Genomic DNA, 20,986 nt, shown 5'->3' with positions numbered 1-20,986 from the left:
ATGGCGGTGTAGATATTTCCATGTTTATAGAGATGGCGGTGTAGATATTTCCATGTTTATACAGATATCGGTGTAAATATTTCCATGTTTATACAGAACACGGTGTAGTTATTTCCATGTTTATAGAGATAGCGGTGTATATATTTCCATGTTTATACAGATAGCGGTGTAGATATTTCCATGTTTATACAGACCACGGTGTAGATATTTCCATGTTTATACAGATCGCGGTGTAGATATTTCCATGTTTATGCAGATCGTGGTGTAGATATTTCCATGGTTCTTCAGATAGCGGTGTAGATATTTCCAGGTTTATACAGACCACGGTGTAGATATTTCCATGTTTATACAGATAGCGGTGCAGATATTTCCATGTTTGTACAGATGGTGATGTTGATATTTCCATCTATACACAGATGACCGTGTAGATATTTCCATGTTTATACAGATGGCGGCGCAGATATTTCTATGAATATGTAGATGGCGGTGTAGATATTTCCATGTATATACAGATAGCGGTGTAGATATTTCCATGTTTATAGAGATGGCGGTGTAGATATTTCCATGTTCATACAGATATCGGTGTAAATATTTCCATGTTTATACAGAATATGGTGTAGTTATTTCCATGTTTATAGAGATAGCGGTGTATATATTTCCATGTTTATACAGATAGCGGTGTAGATATTTCCATGTTTATACAGATCACGGTGTAGATATTTCCATGTTTATGCAGATCGCGGTGTACATATTTCCATGTTTCTACAGATAGCGGTGTAGATATTTCCATGTTTCTACAGATCGTGGTGTAGATATTTCCATGTTTATGCAGATTGCGGTGTAGATATTTACATGTTTATACCGATAGCGGTGTAGATATTTCCATGTTTTTACAGGTATTGGTGTAGATATTTCCATGTTTACACAGATTGCGGTGTAGATATTTCCATCATTCTACAGATGGCATTGTAGATATTTCCATGTTTATACAGATGGCGGTGTAGATATTTCCATGTTTATATAGATGGTGTTGTAGATATTACCATGTTTAGACAGATAGCGGTGTAGATATTTCTATGTTTATACAGATGGCGGTGTAGATATTTCCATGTTTATAGAGATGGCGGTGTAGATATTTCCATGTTTATACAGATATCGGTGTAAATATTTCCATGTTTATACAGATCACGGTGTAGATATTTCCATGTATATACAGATGGCTGTGTAGATATTTCTATGTTTATACAGATGGCTGTGTAGATATTTCCATGTTTATACAGATGACTTGTAGGTATTTCCATGTTTATACAGATGGCTGCGTAGATATTTCCATGTTTATAGAGATAGCTGTGTAGATATGTCCATGTTTCTACAGATAGCGGTGTTGATATTTCCATGTTTATACAGATCGCGGTGTAGATATTTCCATGTTTATGCAGATCGCGGTGTAGATATTTCCATGTTTCTTCAGATAGCGGTGTAGATATTTCCATGTTTATACAGATCGCGGTGTAGATATTTCCATGTTTATGCAGATCGCGGTGTAGATATTTCCATGTTTATACAGATAGCGGTGTAGATATTTACATGTTTTTACAGATATTGGTGTAGATATTTCCATGTTTACACAGATTGCGGTGTAGATATTTCCATCTTTCTACAGATGGCATTGTAGATATTTCCATGTTTATACAGATGGCGGTGTAGATATTTCCATGTTTATATAGATGGCGGTGTAGATATTACCATGTTTATACAGATAGCGGTGTAGATATTTCCAGGTTTATACAGATAGCGGTGTCGATATTTCCAGGTTTATACAGATGGCGGTGTAGATATTTCCATGTTTATAGAGATGGCGTTCTAGATATGTCCATGTTTATACAGATATCGGTGTAAATATTTCCATGTTCATACAGAACACGGTGTAGATATTTCCATGTTTATAGTGATAGCGGTGTATATATTTCCATGTTTATACAGATAGCGGTGTAGATATTTCCATGTTTATACAGACCACGGTGTAGATATCTCCATGTTTATACAGATAGCGGTGCAGATATTTCCATGTTTGTACAGATGGCGGTGTTGATATTTCCATCTATACACAGATGAGCGTGTAGCTAGTTCCATGTTTATACAGATGGCGGCGCAGATGTTTCTATGGATATGTAGGTGGCGGTGTAGATATTTCCATGTATATACAGATAGCGGTGTAGTTATTTCCATGTTTATATAGAGAGCGGTGTAGATATTTCCATGTATGTACACATGGCTGTGTAGGTATTTCCATGTTTATATAGATGGCGGTGTAGATATTTCCATGTTTATACAGATAACTTTGTAAGTATTTCCATGTTTATATAGATGGCGGTGTAGATATTTCGATGTTTATAAAGATCGCAGTGGAGATATTTCCATGTTTATAGATATAGCGGTGTAGATATTTCTACGTTTATACTGATCGTGGTGTAGTTATTTCCATGTTTATAGAGATAGCGGTGTGGATATTTCCATGTTTATACAGATAGGGGTTTAGATATTTCCATGTTTATAAAGATGGCGTTGTAGATATTTCCATGTTTATACAGATCACGGTGTAGATACTTCCTTGTTTATGCAAATAGCGTTGTAGTTATTTCCATGTTTATACAGATAGCGGTGTAGATATTTCCTTGTTTATACAAATAGCAGTGTAGATATTTCCATGTTTATACAGATCACGGTGTAGATATTTCCTTGTTTATACAAATAGCGGTGTAGTTATTTCCATGTTTATACAGATAGCAGTGTAGATATTTCCATGTATATACAGATGGCCGTGTAGATATTTCCATGTATATACAGATGGCCGTGTAGATATTTCCATGTTTATACAGATGGCTGTGTAGATATTTCCATGTTTATACAGATGACTTGCAGGTATTTCCATGTTTATACAGATGGCGGTGTAGATATTTCCATGTTTATAGAGATAGCTGTGTAGATATTTCCATGTTTCTACAGATAGCTGTGTAGATATTTCCATGTTTTTACAGATATTGGTGTAGATATTTCCATGTTTACACAGATTGTGGTGTAGATATTTCCTTCTTCCTACAGATGGTATTGTAGATATTTCCATGTTTGTACAGATGGCGGTGTAGATATTTCCATGTTTATATAGATGGTGGTGTAGGTATTACCATGTTTCTACAGATAGCGGTGTAGATATTTCCATGTCTATACAGATGGCGGTGTAGATATTTCCATGTTTATAGAGATGGCGGTGTAGATATTTCCATGTTCATACAGATATCGTTGTAAATATTTCCATATTTATACAGATCACGGTGTAGATATTTCCATGTTTATAGAGATAGCGGCGTATATATTTCCATGTTTATACAGATAGCAGTGTAGATATTTCCATGTTTATACAGACCACGGTGTAGATATTTCCATGTTTATACAGATAGCGGTGCAGATATTTCCATGTCTGTACAGATGGTGGTGTTGATATTTCCATCTATACACAGATGACCGTGTAGAGATTTCCAGGTTTATACAGATGGCGGCGCAGATATTTCTATGGATATGTAGATGGCGGTGTAGATATTTCCATGTATATACAGATAGCGGTGTAGTTATTTCCATGTTTATATAGAGAGTGGTGTAGATATTTCCATATATGTACAAATGGCTGTGAAGATATTTCCATGTTTATACAGATGTCGGTGTAGATATTTCCATGTTTATACAGATAACTTTGTCAGTATTTCCATGTTTATACAGATGGCGGTGTAGATATTTCGATGTTTATAGAGATAGTAGTGGAGATATTTCCATGTTTATAGAGATAACAATGTAGATATTTCCACGTTTATACTGATCGCGGTGTAGTTATTTCCATGTTTATAGAGATAGCGGTGTGGATATTTCCATGTTTTTACAGATAGGGGTTTAGATATTTCCATGTATATACAGTTGGCGTTGTAGATATTTCCATGTTTATAAAGATCACGGTGTAGATATTTCCTTGTTTATGCAAATAGCGGTGTAGTTATTTCCATGTTTATACAGATAGCGGTGTTGTTATTACCATGTTTATAGGGATAGTGGTGCAAATCTTTCCACATTTATACAGATAGCAGTGTAGTTAGTATCATGTTTATACAGATAGCGGTGTAGATATTTCCATGATTATAGAGATAGCGGTGTAGGTATTTCCATGTCTATAGACATAGCGGTGTCGATATTTCCATGTTTATATAGATGGCGTTGTAGATATTTCCATGTTTATACCGATAGCGGTGTTGGTATTTCCACATTTATAGTGATAGCGATGTAGATCTTTCCATGTTTATACAGCTCGCGGTGCTGATATTTATATTTTCATACAGATGGCATTGTAGATATTTCCTTGTTCACACAGATGACGGTGTAGATGTTTCCATGTTTATACAGATGGATGTGTAGATATTTCCAGTTTTATACAGATGACTTTGTAGGTATTTCCATGTTTATACAGATGGCAGAGTAGGTATTTCGATGTTTATAGAGATAGATTTGTAGATATTTCCATGTTTATACAGACAGCGGTGTAGATATTTCCATGTTTATACAGATAGCGGTGTAGATATTTCCATGTTTGTACTGATCGTGGTGAAGATACTTCCATGTTACAGAGATGGCGGTGTAGATATTTCCATGTTCATAGAGATAGCGGTGTTGATTTTTCCATGTTTATAGAGATAGCACTGTGGATATTTCCATGTTTATACAGATAGGGGTGTAGATATTTCCATGTTTATAGAGATGGCGGTGTAGATATTTCCATGCTTATACAGATCACCGTGTAGATATTTCCATGTTTATACAGACCACGGTGTAGATATTTCCATGTTTATACAGATAGCGGTGTAGATATTTCCATGTTTATACAGATAGCAGTGTAGATATTTCCATGTTTATACAGATGGCGCTGTAGATATTTACATGTTTATACAGATGGCAGTGTAGATATTTCCATGTTTATACAGATAGCGGTGTAGATATTTATATGTTTACAGAGATAGCGGTGTAGATATCTCCATCTTTGCACAGATTGCGGTGTAATTATTGCCAAATTTACACAGATAGAGGTGTAGATATTTCCAAGGTTACACAGATAGCTGTGTAGATATTTCCATATTTACAGAGATAGCATTGTAGATATTTCCATGTTTATACAGAATGCGGTGTAGATATTTCCATGTTTATACAGCTCGCGGTGTAGATATTTCCATCTTTATACAGATGTCAGTGTAGATATTTCCATGTTTATATAGATAGCGGTGTACATATTTACATGTCTATAGAGGTAGCGGTGTAGGTATTTCCATATTTATACAGATTGCGTTGTTGTTATTTCCATTTTTATACAGATGGTGGTGTTGATATTTCCTTGTTTATACAGATGGCAGTGAAGATATTTCCATGTTTATACAGATAGTGGTGTAGATATTTCCATGTTTATACAGATGGCGGTGTAGATACATCCATGTTTCTGAAGATGGCGGTGTAGATATTTTCATGTTTATAGAGATGGCGGTGTAGATATTTCCATGTATATAGAGATTGCAGTGTAGATATTTCCATGTTTATAAAGAAATAGGTGTAGGTATTTCCATGTTTATAGAGATAGCGGTGTGGATATTTCCATATTTATACAGACAGCGGTGTGGGTTTTTCCATGATTATACAGATGGCGGTGTAGATATTTCCATGTTTCTACAGATGGCGGTGTAGATATTTCCAGGTTTATACAGAGAGCGGTGTAGATATTTCCACGTTTTACAGATAGCGGTGTAGATATTTCCATCTTTATACAGATAGTGGTGCAGATATTTCCATGTTTACACAAATCGCCGTGTAGATATTTCTATGTTTACACAGATAGAGTTGCAGATATTTCCATGTTTATAAAGATAGCGGTGCAGATATTTCCATGTTTATACAGATAGCAGTGTGGCTATTTCCATGTTTATACAGATAGTGGTGTGGGTATTTCCATGTTTATACAGATAGCGGTATAGATATTTCCATGTTTACAGAGATGACTGTCTAGATATTCCCATGTTTATAGAGCTTTCCGTGTAGATATTTCCATGTTTATACAGATGGTGGTGTAGATATTTCCATGTTTATACAGATGACTGTGAAGTTATTTCCATGTTTATACAGATGTCAGTGTAGATATTTTCATGTTTATAGAGATAACGATGTAGATATTTCCATGTTTATACAGATAGCATTGTAGACATTTCCATGTTTAGAGAGATAGCGTTGTAGATATTTCCATATTTATACAGATAGCGGTGTAGACCTTTCCAGGTTTATACAGATAGCGGTGTAGCTATTTCCATGTTTATACAACTCGCAGTGCAGATATTTCCATCTTTATACAGATGGCAGTGAAGATTTTTCCATGTTTATACAGATAGTGGTGTAGATATTTCCATGTTTATACAGATGGCGGTGTCGATACAGCCATGTTTCTGAAGATGGTGTTGTAGATATTTTCATGTTTATAGAGATGGCGGTGTAGATAAATCCATGTTTATAGAGATTGCGATGTAGATATTTCCATGTTTATAGAGAAAGCGGTGTTGGTATTTCCATGTTTTTAGAGATAGCGGTGTAGATATTTCCATATTTCTACAGATAGCGGTGTAGGTATTTCCATGTTTATACAGTTGGCGGTGTAGATATTTCCATGTTTCTACAGATGGCGGTGTAGATATTTCCTTGTTTACACAGATAGCGGTGTAGATATTTCCAGGTTTATACAGATAGCGGTGTAGATATTTCCATGTTTTCAGAGAAAGCAGTGTAAGTATTTCCGTCTTTGCACAGATTGCCGTGTAGATATTTCCACTTTTACACAGATACCTGTGTAGATATTTCCCAGTTTACACAGATACCTGTGTAGATATTCCCAAGTTTACACAGATAGCGGTGTAGATATTTTCATGTTTATACAGATAGCGGTGTAGATCTTTCCATGTTTATAGAGATAGCGGTGTAGATATTTCCATGTTTATACAGATAGCGGTGGAGATATTTCCCAGTTTATAGAGATAGCGATGTAGATATTTCCATGTTTATACAGATAACGGTGTAGGTATTTCCAGGTTTATAGAGATAGCAGTGTAGATATTTCCATGTTTATACAGATGGCTGTGTAGATATTTCCATGTTTATAGAGATAGCTGTGTAGATATTTCCATCTTTATACAGATACCGGTGTAGATATTTCCATGTTTATAGGGATGGCGATGTAGTTATTTCTATGTCTATAGAGATAGCGGTGTAAATATTTCCATGCTTACAGAGATGGTGGTGTAAGTATTTTCATGTTTATAGAGATAGCGGTGTAGATATTTCCATGTTTATACAGATAACGGTGTTGGTATTTCCATGTTTATACAGATAGCGGTGTAGATATTTCCATGTTTATACAGCTCGCGGTGTAGATATTTCCATCTTTATACAGATGGCAGTGTGGATATTTCCATGTTTATACAGATAGCGGTGTAGATATTTACATGTCTATAGAGGTAGCGGTGTAGGTATTTCCATATTAATACAGATTGCGGTGTAGATATTTCCATCTTTATACAGATGGCGGTGTAGATATTTCCATGTTTATACAGATGGCAGTGAAGGTATTTCCATGTTTATACAGATAGTGGTCTAGATATTTCCACGTTTATACAGATGGCGGTGTAGATACATCCATGTTTTTGAAGATGGCGGTGTTGATATTTTCATGTTTATAGAGATGGCGGTGTAGATATTTCCATGTATATAGAGATTGCAGTGTAGATATTTCCATGTTTATAGAGAAATCGGTGTAGGTATTTCCATGTTTATAGAGATAGCGGTGTGGATATTTCCATATTTATACAGATAGCGGTGTAGGTATTTCCATGTTTATACAGATGGCGGTGTAGATATTTCCTTGTATTTACAGATATCGGTGTAGATATTTCCAGGTTTATACAAAGAGCGGTGTATATATTTCCACGTTTTACAGATAGTGGTGTAGATATTTCCATGTTTACACAAATAGCCGTGTAGATTTTTCTATGTTTACACATATAGAGTTGCAGATATTTCCATGTTTATAAAGATAGCGGTGCAGACATTTCCATGTTTATACAGATAGCGGTGTGGCTATTTCCATGTTTATACAGCTAGCGGTGTGGGTATTTCCATGTTTATACAGATAGCGTTGTAGATATTTCCATGTTTATAGAGATAGCAGTGTAGATATTTCCATGCTTATACAGATGGCTGTGTAGATATTTCCATGTTTATAGAGATCGCGGTGTAGATATTTCCATCTTTATACAGATAGCGGTGTAGATATTTCCATGTTTATACAGATGGCGGTGTACATATTTCCATGTTTATGGAGATGGCGGTGTAGATATTTTCATGTTTCCATAGATGGCGGTGTAGATATTTCCATGTTTGTAGAGACTGAGGTGTTGATATTTCCATGTTTATAGAGATAGGGCTGTAGGTATTTCCTAGTTTATAGAGATAGTTGTGTAGATACATCCATGTTTATACAGATGGCTGTGTAGATATTTCCATGTGTGTAGAGATGACTCTGTAGATATTTGTATGTTTACACAAATGGGAGTGTAGATATTTCCATATTTATACAGATAGCGGTGTAGATATTTCCATGTTTATACAGATAACGGTGTTGATATATCCATGTTTATACAAATGGCGATGTAGATATTTCCATGTTTATACAGATAGTGGTGTAGATATTTCCATGTTGACAGAGATAGCGGAGTAGGTATTTCCATCTATGCACAGATTGCGGTGTAGATATTTCCATTTTTACACAGATAGTGGTGTAGATATTTTCATATTTATACAGATCGTGGTGTAGATATTTCCATCTTTCCACAGATGGCAGTTTAGATATTTCCATGTTTATACAGATGACAGTGTAGATATTTCCATGTTTATACAGATAGCGGTGTAGATATTTCCATGTTTATAGAGATAGCTTTGTTGATATTTCCATGTTGATACAGATAGCGGTGTAGATATTTCCATGTTTTTACAGATATCGGTGTAGATATTTCCATGTTCACACTGATTGCAGTGTTGATATTTCCATCTTTCTACAGATGGCATTGTAGATATTTCCATGTTTATACAGATGGCGGTGTAGAAATTTCCATGTTTATAAAGATGGTGGTGTAGATATTACCATGGTTATACAGATAGCGGTGTAGATATTTCCATGTTTATACAGGTCGTGGTGAAGTTATTTCCACGTTTATCCAGATGGCTGTGTAGATATTTCTATGTTTATACAGATAGCGGTGTAGATATTTTCATGTTTATACAGATAGCGGTGTAGATATTTCCATGTTTATACAGAGAGCGGTGGAGATATTTCCATGTTTATACAGATAGCGGTGGAGATATTTCAATGTTTATAGAGATGGTGGTGTAGGTATTTTCAAGTATATGCAGATAGCGGTGTAGATATTTCCATGTTTATAGAGATAGTGCTGTAGATATTTCCATGTTTATATAGATGGCAGTGTAGATATTTTCTTGTTTATGTAGATGGCGTTATAGATATCTCCATGTTTAAAGAGATGGCGGTGTATATATTTCCATGTTGATGGAGATATCGGTGTATATATTTCCATGTTTATAGCGATGGCGGTGTAGATATTTTCATGGTTGCACAGATAGCGGTGAAGATATTTCCATGTTTATACAGATAGTGGTGGTGGTATTTCCATGTTTATACAGATCGTGGTGTAGGTATTTACATGTTTATACAGATAGTGGTGTAGATATTAACATGTTTATACAGACCGCGGTGTAGATATTTCCATGTTTATAGAGATAGCTGTGTAGATATTTTCATGTTTATACAGATTGCGGTGGAGATATGTCCATTTTTATACAGATAACAATGGTGATATTTCCACGTTAATACACATAGCGGTGTAGATATTTCCATGTTTATACAGATAGCGGTGTAGATATTTCCATGTTTAGACAGATGGCTGTGCCGACATTTCCATGTTTATACAGAGTTCTCTGTAGATATTTCCATGTTTATATAGATGACAGGGTAGATATTTCCAGGTTTATACAGATGACTGTGTAGATACAGCCGTGTTTCGGAATATGGCAGTGTAGATATTTTCATGTTTACATAGATGGCGGTTTAGATATTTCCATGTTTACAGAGATTGCGGTGTAGATATTTCCATGTTTATAGTGCAAGTGGTGTAGGTATTTCCATGTTTATAGAGATAGCGGTGTAGACATTTCCATATTTATACAGGTAGCGGTGTAGGTATTTCCATGTTTATAAAGATGGCGGTATAGATATTTCCGTGTTTCTAAAGATGGCGGTGTAGATATTTCCTTGTTTATACAGATAGCAGTGTAGATATTTCCATGTATATACAGATAGCGGTGTAGATATTTCCATGTTTACACAGATAGCGGTGGAGATATTTCCCTGTTTATACAGAAAGCGATGTAGATATTTCCATGTTTATACAGATAGCGGTGTAGATATTTCCACGTTTATAGAGATAGCGGTGTAGGTATTGACATGTTTATAGACATAGCCGTGTAGATATTTTCATGTTTATATAGATGGCGTTATAGATATTTCCATGTTTATACCGATAGCGGTGTTGGTATTTCCACGTTTATACAGATAGCGATGTAGATATTTCCATGTTTATACAGCTCGCGGTGCAGATATTTATATCTTTATACAGATGGCATTGTAGATATTTCCTTATTCACAAAGATGTCGGTGTAGATGTTTCCATGTTTATACAGATGGCGGAGTAGTTAGTTCCATGTTTATGGAGAGGGCAGTGTAGATATTTTCATGTTTATAGAGATGGCGATGTAGATATTTCTATGTTTATAGTGATAGCAGTGTAGATATTTGCATGTTTATAGAGATGGCTTTGTAGATATTTCCATGTGTATACAGATGGCATTGTAGTTATTTCCATGTCTATACAGATGACTGTATAGGTATTTCCATGTTTTTACAGATGGCAGTGCAGATATTTACATGTTTATAGAGATAGCGGTGTTGATATTTCCATGTTTGTACAGATGGCAGTGTTGATATTTCCATCTATACACAGATGGCAATGTAGATATTTCCAAGTCTATACAGATGGTGGCGTAGATATTTGAAAGGACATGCAGATGGTGGTGTAGATATTTCCATGTTTATACAGATAGCGGTGTAGATATTTCCATGTTTACACAGATGGTGGTGTAAATATTTCCGTGTTTATACACATGGCGGAGTAGATACTTCCATCTTTGTGGAGATGGCAGTGCAGATATTTCCATGTTTAAACAGATGGCGGTGTAGATATTTCCTTGTTTATACAAATAGCGGTGTAGTTATTTCCATGTTTATACAGATAGCGGTGTAGATATTTCCATGTATATACAGATGGCTCTGTAGATATTTCCATGTTTATACAGATGGCTGTGCAGAGATTTCCATGTTTATACAGATGACTTTGTAGGTATTTCCATGTTTATACATATGGCGGTTTAGGTATTTCGATGTTTATAGTGATAGATGTGTAGATATATCCATGTTTATACAGATAGCGGTGTAGATATTTCCATGTTTATACAGATCGCGGTGCAGATATTTCCATGTTTGTACAGACAGCAGTGGATATATTTCCATGTTTATTCACATAGCGGTGTACATATTACCATGTTTATAGAGACAGCGGTGTAGTTATTTCCATGTTTATACAGATAGCGGTACAGATATTTCCATGTTTATACAGATGCCTATGCAGATATTTCCATATTTATACAGAGGGCTGTGTAAATATTTCCATGTTTATACAGATGGCAGTGTAGATATTTCCATGTTCCTACACATGACTGTATAGGTATTTCCATGTTTATACAGATGGCTTTGTAGATATTTCCATCTTTATTGAGATACCGGTGCAGATATTTCCATGTTTATACAGATAGCGGTGTAAATATTCCCATGTTTAAACAGATCGTGTTGTAGATATTTCCATGTTTATACAGATGGCTTTGTAGATATTTCCATGTTTATTCAGACCGCAGTGTAGATATTTCCATGTTTATAGAGATAGCGGTGTAGATATTTCCATGTTTGTACTGATGGCGTTTTTGATGTTTCCATCTATACACAGATTGCCGTGTCGTTACTTCCATGTGTATACAGATGTCATTGTAGATATTCCCATGTTTATACAGATGGTGGTGTAGATATTTCCATGTTTATACAGATGACTGTATAGGTATTTCCATGTTTTTACAGATAGCGTTGCAGATATTTCCATGTTTGTACAGATGGCGGTGTTGATATTTCCATCTATACACAGATGACCGAGTAGATATTTCCATGTTTATACAGATGGCGGCGCAGATATTTCTATTGTTATGTAGATGGCGGTGGAAATATTTCCATCTTTATACAGATAGCGGTGTAGTTATTTCCAAGTTTATATAGATAGCGGTGTAGATATTTCCATGTGTATACACATGGCTGTGTAGATATTTCCATGTTTATAGAGATGGCGGTGTAGATATTTCCATGTTCATAGAGATAGCGTTGTTGATTTTTCCATGTTTATAGAGATAGCGCTGTGGATATTTCCATGTTTATACAGATAGGGGTGTAGATATTTCCATGTTTATAGAGATGGCGGTGTAGATATTTCCATGTTTATACAGATCACGATGTAGATATTTCCATCTTTATACAGACCATGGTGTAGATATTTCCATGTTTATACAGATCGTTGTATTGATATTACCATGTTTATAGGGATAGCGCTGCAAATATTTCCACATTTATACAGATAGCGGTGTAGTTATTATCATGTTTATACAGATAGCGGTGTAGATATTTCCATGTATAAACAGATGTCTGTGTATATATTTCCATGTTTAAATAGATGGCGGTGTAGATAATTCCTTGTTTATACAAATAGCGGTGTAGTTATTTCCATGTTTATGCAGATAGCGGTGTAGATATTTCCATGTATATACACATGGCTGTGTAGATATTTCCATGTTTATACAGATGGCTGTGTAGATATTTCCATGTTTATTCAGATGACTTTGTAGGTCTTTCCATGTTTATACAGATGGCGGTGTAGATATTTCCATGTTTATAGAGATAGCTGTGTAGATATTTCCATGTTTATACAGGTAGCGGTGTAGATATTTCCATGTTTATACAGATCGCGGTGTAGATATTTACATGTTTATACAGATCGCGGTGTAGATATTTCCATGTTTATACAGATCACAGTGTAGATATTTCCATGTTTATACAGATAGCGGTGTAGATATTTCCGTGTTTATATAGATAGCGCTGTAGATACTTCCATGTTTATACAGATTGTGGTGTAGATACTTCCATGTTTATAGAGATGGCGGTGTAGATATTTCCATGTTTGTAGAGCTAGCGGTGTAGATATATCCATGTTCATAGAGATAGCAGTGAGGATATTTCCATGTTTATACAGATAGCAGTGTAGATATTTCCATTTTAATAGAGATAGCGGTTTAGGTATTTCATATTTATACAGATAGCGGTATAGATATTTCCATGTATATACAGATTTCTGTGTCGATATTTCCAAGTTTATTCAGATGACGTTATAGATACTTCCATGTTTTTACAGATGGCAGTGTAGATATTTCAATGTTTATAGAGATGGCGCTGTTGATATTTCCATGTTTATTCAGATAACGCTGGAGATATTTCCATGGTTCTACAGACAGCAGTGGAGATATTTCCATGTGTATACACATAGCGGTGTACATATATCCATGTTTATAGAGACAGCGGTCTAGTTATTTCTATGTTTATACGGATAGCGGTGCAGATATTTCCATGTTTATACAGATGCCTATGCAGATATTTCCATATTTATACGGAGGGCTGTGTAGATATTTCTATGTTTATACAAATGGCAGTGTAGATATTTCCATGTTCCTACACATGACTGTGTAGATATTTCCATGTTTATACAGATAGCGGTGTAGATATTTCCATGTTTATACAGACCGCAGTGTAGATATTTCCATGTTTGTACAGATGGCGGTGTTGATGTTTCCATCTATACACAGATTGCCGTGTAGGTATTTCCAAGTGTATACGCATGGCATTGTAGGTATTTCCATGTTTATACAGATGGTGGTGTAGATATTTCCATGTTTACACGGATGACTGTATAGGTATTTCCATGTTTATACAGATGGCGGTGTAGATATTTCCAAGTTTATAGAGATAGCGGTGTGGATATTTCCATGTTTATACAGATGACGGTGTAGAAGTTTCCATGTTTATACAGATAGCGGTGTAAATATTTCCATGTTTATACAGATCACGGTGTAGATATTTCCCTGTTTATAGAGATCGCGGTGTAGATATTTCCATGTTTATACAGATCGCGGTGTAAATATTTCCATGTTTATACAGATAGCGGTGTAGATATTTCCATGTTTATACATATAGCGGTGTAGATATTTCCATGTTTTTACAGATAGCGGTGTAGATATTTCCATGTTTACACAGATGGCGGTGTAGATATTTCCATCTTTCTACAGATAGCATTGTAGATATTTCCATTTTTATACAGATGGCGGTGTAGATATTTCCATGTTTATGTAGATAGCGCTATAGATATTTCTATGTTTATACAGATTTCGGTGTAGATATTTCCATGTTTATAGAGATGGTGGTGTAGATATTTCCATGTTTGTAGAGATAGCGGTGTAGATATATCCATGTTCATAGAGATAGCAGTGAGGATATTTCCATGTTTATACAGATAGCAGTGTAGATATATCCATTTTTATAGAGATAGCGGTTTAGGTATTTCATATTTATACAGATAGCGGTGTAGATATTTCCATGTATATACAGATTGCTGTGTCGATATTTCCATGTTTATTCAGATGACGTTGTAGATATTCCCATGTTTTTACAGATGGCAGTGTAGATATTTCAATGTTTATAGAGATGGCGCTGTAGATATTTCCATGTTTATACAGATAACGGTGGAGATATTTCCATGTTTATACAGACAGCAGTGGAGATATTTCCATGTGTATACACATAGCGGTGTACATATTTCCATGTTTATAGAGACAGCGGTCTAGGTATTTCTATGTTTATACAGATAGCGGTGCAGATATTTCCTTGTTTATACAGATGCCTATGCAGATATTTCCATATTTATACAGAGGGCTGTGTAGATATTTCTACGTTTATACAGATGGCAGTGTAGATATTTCCATGTTCCTACACATGACTGTGTAGATATTTCCATGTTTATACAGACCGCAGTGTGGATATTTCCATGTTTTACAGATGGCGGTGTTGATGTTTCCATCTATACACAGATTGCCGTGTAGGTATTTCCATGTGTATACAGATGGCATTGTAGATATTTCCATGTTTATACAGATGGTGGTGTAGATATTTCCAGGTTTACACAGATGACTGTATAGGTATTTCCATGTTTATACAGATGGCGGTGTAGATATTTCCAAGTTTATACATATAGCGGTGTAGATAATTCCATGTTTTTACAGATAGCGGTGTAGATATTTCCATGTTTACACAGATTGCGGTGTAGATATTTAAATCTTTCTACAGATGGCATTTTAGATGTTTCCATTTTTATACAGATGGCGGTGTAGATATTTCCATGTTTATATACATGGTGGTTTAGATATTACCATGTTTATACAGATAGCGGTGTAGATATTTCGATGTTTATACAGATCGTGTTGAAGTTATTTCCATATTTATACAGATCGCGGTGTAGATATTTCCATGTTTATACAGATAGCGGTGTAGATATTTCCATGTTTATACATATAGCGGTGTAGATATTTCCATGTTTTTACAGATAGCGGTGTAGATATTTCCATGTTTACACAGATTGCGGTGTAGATATTTCCATCTTTCTACAGATGGCATTGTAGATATTTCCATTTTTATACAGATGGCGGTGTAGATATTTCCATGTTTATATACATGGTGGTGTAGATATTACCATGTTTATACAGATAGCGGTGTAGATATTTCCATGTTTATACAGATCGTGTTGAAGATATTTCCATATTTATACAGATCGCGGTGTAGATATTTCCATGTTTATACAGATCGCGGTGTAGAAGTTTCCAAGTTTATTCAGATAGCGGTGTGGATATTTCCATGTTTATACAGATAGCGCTGTAGATATTTCCATGTTTATAGAGATAGCGGTGTAGGTATTTCCATGTTTATAGACATAGCGGTGTAGATATTTCCATGTTTATATAGATGGCGGTGTAGATATTTCCATGTTTATACCGATAGCGGTGTTGATATTCCACGTTTATACAGATAGCGATGTAGATATTTCCAGGTTTATACAGATCGCGGTGCAGATATTTATATCTTTATACAGATGGCATTGTAGATATTTCCTTATTTACACAGATGGCGGTGTAGATGTTTCCATGTTTATACAGATGGCGGAGTAATTAGCTCCATGTTTATGGAGATGGCAGTGTAGATATTTTCACGTTTATGGAGATGGCGGTGTAGATATTTCCATGCTTATAGAGATAGCAGTGTAGATATTTACATGTTTATACAGATGGCTGTGTAGATATTTCCATGTGTATACAGACGGCATTGTAGATATTTCCATGTTTATACAAAAGACTGTATAGGAATTTCCATGTTTTTACAGATGACAGTGCAGATATTTCCATGTTTATAGAGATAGCGGTGTAGATATTTCCATGTATATACACATGGCTGTTTAGATATTTCCATGTTTATACAGATGGCGGTGTAGATATTTCCATGTTTATACACATAACTTTGTAAGTATTTCCATGTTTATACAGATGGCGGTGTAGATATTTCAATGTTTATAGAGATAGCAGTGGAGATATTTCCATGTTTATACAGATAGCGGTGTAGATATTTCCATGTTTATACTGATCGCGGTGTAGATATTTTCATGTTTATAGAGATGGCGGTGTAGATATTTCCATGTTCATAGAGATAGCGGTGTTGATTTTTCCATGTTTATAGAGATAGCGGTGTGGATATTTCCATGTTTATACAGATAGGGGTGTAGATATTTCCATGTTTATACAGATGGCGGTGTAGATATTTCCATGTTTATACAGATCACGGTGTAGATATTACGATGTTTATACTGATCATGGTGTTGATATTTCCATGTTTATACAGATCGCGGTGTTGATATTACCATGTTTATAGGGATAGCGGTGCAAATATTTCCACATTTATACAGATAGCGGTGTAGTTATTATCAAGTTTATACAGATAGTGGTGTAGATATTTCCATGTATAAACAGATGTCTGTGTATATATTTCCATGTTTAAACAGATGGCGGTGTAGATATTTAATTGTTTATAGAAATAGCGGTGTAGTTATTTCCATGTTTATACAGATGGCGGTGTAGATATTTCCATGTTTATACAGATAACTTTGTAAGTAATTCCATGTTTATACAGATGGCGGTGTAGGTATTTCGATGTTTATAGAGATAACAGTGGAGATATTTCCAAGTTTATACTGATCGCGTTGTAGATATTTCCATGTTTATAGAGATGGCGGTGTAGATATTTCCATGTTCATAGAGATAGCGGTGTTGATTTTTCCATGTTTATAGAGATTGCGGTGTAGATATTTCCATGTTTATACAGATCGCAGTGTAGATATTTCCATATTTATACAGATAGCGGTGTAGATATTTCCACGTTTATACAGATTGCGCTGTAGATATTTCCATGTTTATACAGATTTCAGTGTAGATATTTCCATGTTTATAGAGATGGCGGTGTAGATATTTCCATGTTTATAGAGATAGCGGTGTGGATATATCCATGTTGATAGAGATAGCAGTGAGTTTATTTCCATGTTTATACAGATAACAGTGTAGATATTTCCATTTTTATAGAGATAGCAGTTTAGATATTACATATTTATACAGAGAGCGGTGTAGATATTTCCATGTTTATACAGATGGCGGTGTAGATATTTCCATGTTTATACACATGACTGTGTAGATATTTCCATGTTTATACAGATGGCAGTGTAGATATTTCCATGTTTATACAGATGACTGTTTAGGTATTTCCATGTTTATACAGATGACGGTACAGATATTTCCATGTATATAGAAATAGCCATGTAGATATTTCCCTGTTTATATGGATAGCGGTGTAAACATTTCCATGTTTATAGAGATAGCGGTGTAGATATTTCCATGTTTATACAGATAGCAGTGAATATATTTCCATGTTTATACAGATAGTGGTGTGGCTATTTCCATGTTTATACGGATAGCGGTGTAGATATTTCCATGTTTATAGAGATGGCTGTGTAGATGTTCCCACGTTTATACAGAAGGCAGTATACATATTTCCATGTTTATACAGATGGTGGTGTAGATATGTCCATGTTTATGCAGATGACTGTGAAGATATTTCCATGTTTTTACAGATGGCGGTGTAGATATTTCCATGTTTATACAGGTAGCGGTGTAGATATTTCCATGTTTATACAGACAGCTGTGTACATATTTAGATGTGTGTACAGAAGGCAGTGTAGAAATTTCCATGTTTCTAGAGATGGTGGTGTAGATGTTTCTATGTTTATTCAGATGACTGTGTAAAAATTTCCATGTGTATACAGATTGCGGTGTAGTTATTTCCATGTTTATGCAGAAAACGGTGTAGATATTTCCATGTTTGCAGAGATAGCAGTGTTGATATTTCCATCTTTGCACAAAATGCAGTGTAGATATTTCCATCTTTACACAGATAGAGGTGTAGATATTTCCAAGTTTACACAGAGAGCTGTGTAGATATTTCCATTTTTCCGTAGATAGCATTTTAGATATTTCCATGTTTACACAGATAGCGGTGGAGATATTTCCATGTTTAAACAGATAGCGATGTACATATTTCCATGTTTATACAGATAGCGGTGTAGATATTTCCATGTTTATGGAGATAGCGGTGTAGATATGTCCATGTTTATACAGATGGCTGTGTAGATATTTAAATGTATATACAAATGGCAGTGTAGATATTTCCATGTTTATAGAAACGGTGGTGAAGATATTTCCATGTTTATACAGATGACTGTGTATATATTTGCATGTTTATACAGATAGCGGTGTAGATATTTCTATGTTTATACAGATAGCGGTGTAGGTATTTCCATGTTTTCAGAGATTGCGGTATAGTAATTTCCATGTTTATACAGATGGTTGTGTAGGTATTTCCATGTTCATACAGATAGCGGAGTAGGTATTTCCATGTTTATACGAATAGCGGTGTAGATATTTCCATGTTTCCACAGATAACGTTGTAGATATTTCCATGTTTATAGAGATAGCGGTTTATGTATTTCTATGTTTACACAGATAGCGTTGTATATATTTCTAAATTTATAGAGATAGCGGTTTAGATATTTCCAAGATTATACAGACAGCGGTGTAGACATTTCCATGTTTATAGAGATAGCAGTGTAGGTATTTCCATTTTTAACGATATAGTGGTGTAGGTATTTCCATGTTTATCCAGATATCGGTGTAGATATTTCCATGTTTATACAGATAGCGGTGTAGTAATTTCCAAGTTTATAGAGATTGCGGTGTAGATATTTCCATGTTTATACTGATGTCCGTGTAGATATTTCCATGTGTGTACGAATGGCAGTGTAGATATTTCCATGTTTATACAGATGACTGAGTAGATATTTCCAGGTTTATACAGATGGCGTTGTAGATATTTCCATGTTTATACAGATGGCGATGTAGGTATTTAGATGTTTATGCAGATGGCGGTGTAGATATTTCCATGTTTATAGAGATAGAGGTGTAGATATTTCCATATTTACACAGAAAGCGGTGTAGATATTTCCAAGTTTATACAGGTGAGTGTGTAGATATTTCCATCTTTTTAAAAATGGCGGTGTTGATATTTCCATGTTTATACAGATGGCGGTGTAGATATTTCCATGTTTATAGAGATAGCTGTGTAGATATTTCTATCTTCATATAGATAGCCCTGTAGATATTTCCTTGTTTATGTAGATGGCTGTGTAGGTATTTCCATGTTTATGGAGATGGCAGAGTATATATTTCCATGTTTGTAGAGATAGCGGTGCTGATATATCCATGTTTATGGAGATAGCGGTGTAGGTAATTCCCTGTTTATAGAGATAGCGGTGTAGATATTTCCATGTTTATACAGATAGCAGTGTAGATATTTCCATGTTTATACAGGTAGCAGTGTTTGTATTTCCATGTTTATACACATAGCGGTGTAGATACTTCCTTGTTTATACAGTTCGGGGTGTAGATATTTACATCTTTATAAAGATGGAAGTGTAGATATTTCCATGTTTATACAGATGGCGATGTAGATATTTCCATGTTTATACAGATAGCGGTGTAGATATTTCCAAGTGTATACAGATAGTGGTGTAGTTATTTCCATGTTTATACAGATAGCGGTGTTGGTATTTCCATGTTTATACAGATAGCGGTGTAGATATTTCCATGTTTAATCAGCTCACGTTGTTGATATTTCCATCGTTATACTGATGGCAGTGTAGATATTTCCATGTTTATACAGATATTGGTATCATTATTTCCATGTTTACACAAATGGTGGTGTAGATATTACCATCTTTATGGAGATGGTGGTGTAGATATTTTCATGTTTATAGAGATGGCGGTGTAGATATTTCCATGTTTATAGAGATTGCGCTGTAGATATTTCCATGTTTATAGAGATAGCGGTGTAGGTATTTCCATGTGTATAGAGATAGCGGTGTAGATGTTTCCATGTTTATACTGATGG

The sequence above is a fragment of the Pan troglodytes genome, chromosome 5, assembly GCF_028858775.2.
Source record: "Pan troglodytes isolate AG18354 chromosome 5, NHGRI_mPanTro3-v2.0_pri, whole genome shotgun sequence".
NCBI classification, from domain to species: Eukaryota; Metazoa; Chordata; class Mammalia; order Primates; family Hominidae; genus Pan; species Pan troglodytes.
This window is presented reverse-complemented; position numbering follows the sequence as displayed.